Genomic DNA, 7,843 nt, shown 5'->3' with positions numbered 1-7,843 from the left:
GTTGAAGCGACGAACATGAAACTTTCTCAAGCTCGGCTTCCACTGACACTGCTACTATAATTTCTCTCGGGGGAACAACCGAACCATTTATCCCCCTACAGTCGCGTCGAACGTGTTCATAAGTTATATTATCCCTGTCGAAAGGAATTATTTTAATGTTAGAGAAAGGGGAGCGAAAGCGACGGTGAAAGTGGCAAGGGGAGCTTATGCAACTTCGTAAACGGTATTTTTCGCCTTTGCCGACAAATTCAAGCCTCCTACTATTGTCTGTATGGTGATTTCACCGTAATGACATTTCGTAGTCGCTTCGACGCTTTTCTGTGCTCCTGAATATCTTCCTTGAATATTTATAGGAAATAGTCGATATCTGGAACGTAATCACCCTGTCTTCGCTGTTGTTAGAAATGCTGGCGCGCAACATATAGAGCGTAGAAACTCGGAGCCGGTGGGCTCACTCGCGTCGTTCATCACGCGTAAACGATTTAAACGTAGCGAGTGTCAGCTCGTAAATATTATAATTATGACATCAAATATGGGGAGATCTTTACACCGTGTAACGAGGGACGCTCGGAGACCGGAATACGGTCAGGCATGATGCCCGTGGAATTATTGTCCGACGAGGCTCTAACTGCGGACAACTGGAGCAACGATCTTGAATCGTCAATAAGAAACCAGCGATACCTCGTTTGGACTGGAATGTTTTGTCCGCTCGATTTGTTCCGTTTCGAGGAATTAACTCGTTCGTTGGCGATCAATAATTTAGCCGGCTGCCTTTGCTTCGAGTCGACTCGTTTCGCGCGGGGGCTGAAAACGAGAAGGGAACGTCCAGGCAGGGAGGAAGACGCACCTTCCGCCAATTTGTGACCTGGTTATTTTCAATGAACACCCGTAACCGACGTGATCACGCGGCCAAGGTGTTTTTAAAGGGCTAGTTAACACGGCGCTCGCCTCGACAGCGAATAAATCGCCTATATCTTGTGACAGCCAGTCTTTATTGTACTCAAAGAACCTTCGTAACTCGTGACGTGGCCCTCGTTGTGCAATTTCGCACAAGTTGCGACAAAATTATCATGGTTATACGTTGATACACGTGTAACATTTTTGCTTGTAGGACAGGCAACGCGATTTGTATGTAAGAGGATGAAACGTAAGTAAAATTGGAAACCTTGTGATTTTATGGAAAATCCTAAAGAGAGAATATGTATCGATTTGTTAAATTTCCGATACGTGCTCTAATATTTTTGAAAATATCTCAGGACAAAGGCTAAGTAAGCAATGTAGCGGAGAACAAATAAAACTAATTTCTCTCGATTTCACGGTACCCTGATTTCTCCAGATACCTAGCGTACACACATAGGCAAAGTACAAACGAATCGCGTAAAATGAAACATAGCAAGCGCACACACATATTGCTTAGAAAATAAAAAGTACGGCGGTGGCCATTGTTGACTCGCGGCACCTATTATGGAAATGTAATTACAAAGTTTGATTGGTTGGTCTCCGGAGACGGGTGTCGCGTACCGAGTCGCAGACGTTGCGTATCGACTTCACGAGATAGAGTTCAAAGTATGCAAAACAGCCGTGTCAGCTCCGTACAATCGATACGCCTGTTAAAAATAAACTCGCCGGGTAATAACGAGACATTAACGAACTTCCAACAACGCGCAAAGCTGCCGGTGGTTTATTATCTGTCCCAATGCACTCAGGTGCTCGTTCGTCGACTACCGACGTTTTTTAATCGCTAACAGGTCGGCACTTTTCAGAACTGCAAACCTATAATGAATTTTTCCCTGGGCATCATCCGTTATCCTAGCCGTGGATCTAACAAGGCGCTGGCCGAAGCAGCGTGAAAATAATTAAACGAGTTTCGACGAGCTTTTAACGACTACGCTCCGAAATGCAACACGCATCGAGTCCACAGGCCCGTAAACGCCCGTTCATTGTTTCTTCCGGTTGGCGCAGACGTTCCTCGACGTTTCGCGATTTATACCGTCCCTCTCGTTTCATGGTCTAGATGTTCCTCTAATTTCGGAGGAGAGTTCTACCCGACGCAGAGCATTAAATATTCATACATTGTCCGTAAGATACAAAAGCGGAACTGCTAGAAGAGAATTCCTGACTGGCTTCCGTCTGCTATCGTTCGCAACTTCGTACGTCATTCGGCCAAGTTTATTGAAATTTTCGTCTACAACGGATGAATTATAAACTACTGGAAACCGTCGAGTACTACCTCGTTTCCTCGTACAAAAGAAAAGAAAGGAAACGTAGACAACGAGAATGGAAGGAAAAAAGCAAAGAGGAGTCTCTCCTTGTAACCCGGGGGTTTGCCAACGTTCCTCGATCGTGCATGCTTACGCGAACGCGTATCCGTTTCGGGGGTACGTGCACCACTCTTATCTCGATTATAGTCGAATGGAGTTCACTCGGGGGCCGAAATGTTCCCCGAAGTATTTCATTATCGAGATCGTACCACGGTGGGTAATAAAATTGGAACGCACCTTTCTCGAGGAAAGAAGGCGAACAACGCAGTGTTTCCCGTTGAGACTCGCGAGTGAGCGAGCTCGTGTACTTACACGCACGTACACGTACGGAGTACGCGTCCACGAAATCACCGCGGCCAACTTGAAATATTGACCGAGCATGAGTTTATGACGGTAAGTAGCGTATACGTGGCGAGAGAAAGACCGGGCCGCAATAACAAGGATGGCCAGAGAGAAATGGTACACGCGGAAAGAGAGCAAGAGATTTCGAAGGGAACGTGATGAATGAGAGGAACGGAGCCGAGGAATGAAGAGGAAGGCGCGAGGAACTCGAAAAGGAAGGACGAAGTACGCGAACGTGTCTATGTAGTTGTTCGAAGAGAAACAAGGGGGGAAGAATTTCGATGAAGAAAGATGGAAGAAGGTGGTGTGGAGAAGGGTGTTCAGAGAGGGCCAAGTGGAGTTGGTATGGCGAACGGAGGTGCTGTACGACCCACGCAAACCGGCCGCCGCTTTAAAACCCTTCGGGCTGCATACTCTCTCTTTCCCTTCTTTCTCCTTTCTTCTCGTCCGCACCGCAGTCATCTACCATCTTCGGGGCTCTGTAATACCCTCGCGTTTACGAGTAAGCGACCCGTACACGTATTCACCCACACGTAACAACGAAGGGTCCACCAATCCGGGAATATGTGCGTATAACCGCCTGCAGACGCATCTCCTTCGATCATATTCCTTCGTTGAAAATTATTGGCTCTGCCACGTATGGGGTGTTCGTGAAACGCTCCGACCGCATCGTTCGATCGTGTATATAAGGGATCCATGACGAATGTTCCCGTTAATTCGTTCTTCTCGATCGAGGAACAGGCGCCTGGGATATAGGATCGCGAAAGGCTTACAATTTCATTGCCATAAAACTTCTTTGGGATGCGTTTCCTATTGTCGATATATCCAATTCTCCTTTTGGATAATTCGAAAGTCAGTTGCAGCATATTGAACGTTCGTACCACGTATTATCACGGATCCATTAGGAACTTGGCGGAGATTAGGCTTCGGCACATTTCGAACGTCGAAATCGAAGTCCAAAATTCTATAATTCTTATTCGATAAAATTGTCTGAATACACGGCGAACGTAGAAAGAACGGCGTCTGTCATTTACGGGTACAAGTAATTACAAGCACGTACGATAGCTACATGTGCTTCAAATTTCAATATTTACTGTCTAACATGCTCGTAATTCTACGGCGTGGTTCGTACACGGCAAACAACACTTCATACAGCAACGAACCAGAACGTAATAATGAAGTCGTAACCACGTAAGAGTGGCACACGACGTAACGGTGACACGCTAATTAAAACTCCTCTACGTACCTAAAACTACTTCCACGAGAACAGTCACATCAGTTTATAAGCGCAAAACACGAGAGGTCTGGTTCGAGGAGCAACATTTTCGTGTTGTTCCACCCATGCTATGTATCTTTTAGGTTAACTACGAATATGGCACTTAATATCCCTTCTGTGACATCCGGGAGAGGTAACGGGGTAATTCCCTCGGATCGGCGGATCACCAGGTCGATATAGCTCATTCGAATTTCCGGGCAAGACAGACAGCTTCTGTACGAGTACGCGTCTTGCCGAGTTGCTTGGGAAATAGTTGCCTCGGGGGCTATCGACATCACTATCGTAAGGGATGATGTTGCATGTACAAAGAGGAAATCAATTTCGAACACGTTATAATCGTTGATTATATCTTCTTTGCAAAATAATTCATATTAAATATTTTCTAGTTCAACGAGAAATTCCAATATCTTGTTATCTAAATTTATGGAATTTATCACGGAGAATGGTTTAACCTTTCGCAAAAAGACGACGTGGAAACTTTAAGACGTCTCGCAACGATCGAAGAAACAGTTTTCGCGAACTGCATAAACGGCCCTCGGTGCTCATCCGTATGAACTTGTCCGACGTGCAAGACAAGTTCGTTCCATGGCTACAAAGCTAACCGGCAACGTTAGGATTTTCGTTATTGTCGGGCTGTGCTTTATACGCATGCAAGAGTTACGGCAATCAATTTCCGCGGAACTTCGTACCTTCGTGGTTGAAACGTAAGTCCCGAGACGAGTCACGAGGGAGAAGAGTATTTATGGTATACCAAACGAGCATGTCGTCGCTGAGGCTCCCAGAATGCCACCCAGGAGATGGTCCGGGGATGAAACCAATTTTCGACGGTGTCTATATAAATCAGATCTTGTTACAAGCACAGGTACCGTCAACGAGTTGCACCACAACGTGGTCCCGGGGCTCTCCTTCCTCTGTTCACCTTCGGGAACACCGCGTTCAGGAGCATCTACTTGCCGAATGATCTTTTAAACCCAGTTAAAGAGGGGGTCAATATTTATTAGACGGTTTCTAATGAAACATTTTAAATGCATGGAATTCACGGTTGTCCCTCCCCGAAAGTATTCTGGGCCACACACCCTTCGTGAATGTCTCTCCACCTCTTTTATGGGCCGTTCTCTTTCCATCGAGCTCGATGCTCGGTGTCTTTCTTCAACCAACGTTATCTCGACGCGCGGTACGACATTAAAAAGCTATGAATCGTTTCCCTCCTATCTCTTTCACCCCGTCGAGCGTAGTAGGTACGCTCGGTACTTGGCCGTCCGTAACTCGGCCATAAGGGAGAGTTTTAAGCGGGTACGAATTTACGCGCGGCTAATAAAATTACGATTTCACGATGGCCCGATGAAAAATTGATTTTAACGCGAACCTTCCGAACGTACACGCGGCAATATACATCTTCGCCGAACTATCGCACCAAAGAATGTTACATATTTTAATCTGGCCTCTCCTCACAGCCGAGAATTACGACGGAGACCCGATATTTCTTTGATTAGGCGCTTTAGATACCTTCAGGCTTCGAGGAAAACTCGTGAGATATTTCAACCGGTATCTTCCTCAGTCGAAATTACCAACTTCGATCTGGCTGAGCAATATCTTACAAATAATCGTCGCGGATACCGGTAATTTCCTTGAGGACCTTCCGCGCACGATAAGAACGCCCAGGCGATTGTAGAGAATCTAAACGAGCCTCGTTACATTTATCCTGGATCTTAATAAAATACCATTCTGACATTATGGGTTAAGAAGTCCGAAATTCACCGGGCAACGTGTAAACATTGAGTAAATGGCGAACGTTTTACGAGTGGGACATTTTTCACGGGACAAGAAAACGACTGGTTACCTTCGCCTCCATCGACTCGTTTACGCGTCGCATAAAAAGCAGATTATCCGGGTGTACGGGAAGCTGGAAGAACACTGGCATCCGAACGGAAGAACGTGGAGATATCAGCTACAAGTAGAATGGACAACATACAATAACTTAAAGAACCCCATAACAACGGACGATCTTAGAATTTCCACATCTTGTCTTCTCCCGCTAACTTTTTTCATTAGGATGTTATACGGACGTTACAGGTATAACAGAATCGTTTTATTTCTTTACGAGGACCACGGGAAAATTATGAGACGACCTTCCTTCATTTTTATTTATTAAAGAACTAAAAGATTCTATTGGGATAGTTCATTTTCCCGACTCAGATCGTGAAATTCATCATCGTGAAAGGGATGATTGCTATAATATTATAACTGGTATAAATATTCATTATATTTTATGATCTTTACGGTATTACACACACTGTCCAATATTATTTTCGGACGCGACCCTGTAGCAATGCAAAAGTTTAATTAATACGTACAGTGTAGCTATCAAATCAATATGAAAATAATATTTTGGAAACCGCCACTGAATAATTCGAACTTGTCTAATTTAATCGACGACGTCCGCTTGATTTCAAGTGATCGAGTCACGAAAGTGATTTCGGATGCCTGTGCAACGATCTCATTTCCAGCCGAATCGGAACGCGGAACATAAATTCGCCCCGCGGCTCGTTTCGAAAATTGCAAAGGAGCCCCGAGACCAATCGTGACAATTAAGACTCGTCGATACAGACTGCGTCGTTACGGTTACGCGCAAACCTTGAAATATTACGTCTGGGCTATTGGTTGGCGCACGGGACCGTCGCGCCATGCCGTTTCGGCTCGTACGTTTCCTCGTATAGGAGCATACGTTTGTCAGACTCGTCGGTTCCTCGGGTTTCCCTTCGTCGGGTATGCGTGTCTGCCGAATGAAAAACGGTACGTATCTCATCAGTAACTGACGTGGGTGAACTATAAACGCACGAGCGGACTTTGTTCTGGTCGGATGAACTTCTTCGCGAGGTAATTTCAACAGCGCGGCGTATGGACGCGCAAAAACGCTCGAAGAATATAAAGTCGCCGAGTCAGCAGGTTTAACGATGTCTCTTCTTGCCACGCGCAGAGACGTTCGCGATCGGTAATCCTATGGTTTCGCGAAAGGCGTATAAAATAGGGGGATAACAGATTAGCTCGATGGCCGCAACAATGGTCGTTCCGTGTGCGAGGAACGCGAGAACAAGGGATACGTTGATTCGCCGCTCGTAAATTTCCCGGCGTGTACGAGATTATAAACGCTATATTTTACGCAATGAGTATCCTCGTCTTCATCCTCCTATTATATACCCACTTACGCCGGTTATTCCATCGACGCGTTAATAAAATCGAATAAAACCTCGACGATTTCCATTATCGACGCATTCGATACCTATACCTACTCCATTTTACAGTTCATAAACTCAACCTCGCGAGAGCGATCGTAAACTCGTTTTCAGATAACGTATCGTTCGCTGAGAAACATCTAATTTCGAGTAACGGTTCGAGAAACGAACGACGATTGCGTTTCCTGCGAGTCAGAAGAGGAAGAAGGGAAAAGAGACCGATGCGTCTAGATAGACCGAAGATAGTGGTCCCTCGGCGATGTCTCCTTCCCAAGATTTCCTACCGGAAAGGACGAAATCTTCCACTTTGGTACCCCTACAGAGTAACTAGGTATGTAACTAATCACGAGCACCCTGTGTTCTATCCTTCTCTATTTCTCACCACTTAAGTTCCAATCGCTTTTCTCCCTCCTCCCTTCCTTCTTTCCTTCTTCCTCTATCTGAAACTGCGGAGCCTCGTTCCAGGTCCGAAGATACCCAACCCATCGGCTTACGTGCACCTGTAGATGTAGAGTACGGGCATGCTGTTCGATTAATCTCCGCTAATACCTACTTGCTACCTCTGCACGCCCCTCGGTCGTTTCGGTTTCCAGGTCTCGTTCGCCCCTGTGTGTCGCCGCTACCTTCGCCAGGGAGTTAATTTAACCCCGGTACCTTCTTCATCCGATCTATCGGTTACTAATGTCTACCCGCCACCGTCTGAGATTGGTAATCATTTTCAGAGGCTCGTT

Source organism: Bombus impatiens, unplaced genomic scaffold (assembly GCF_000188095.3).
Source record: "Bombus impatiens unplaced genomic scaffold, BIMP_2.2 scf_0089, whole genome shotgun sequence".
Classification (NCBI taxonomy): domain Eukaryota; kingdom Metazoa; phylum Arthropoda; class Insecta; order Hymenoptera; family Apidae; genus Bombus; species Bombus impatiens.
This window is presented reverse-complemented; position numbering follows the sequence as displayed.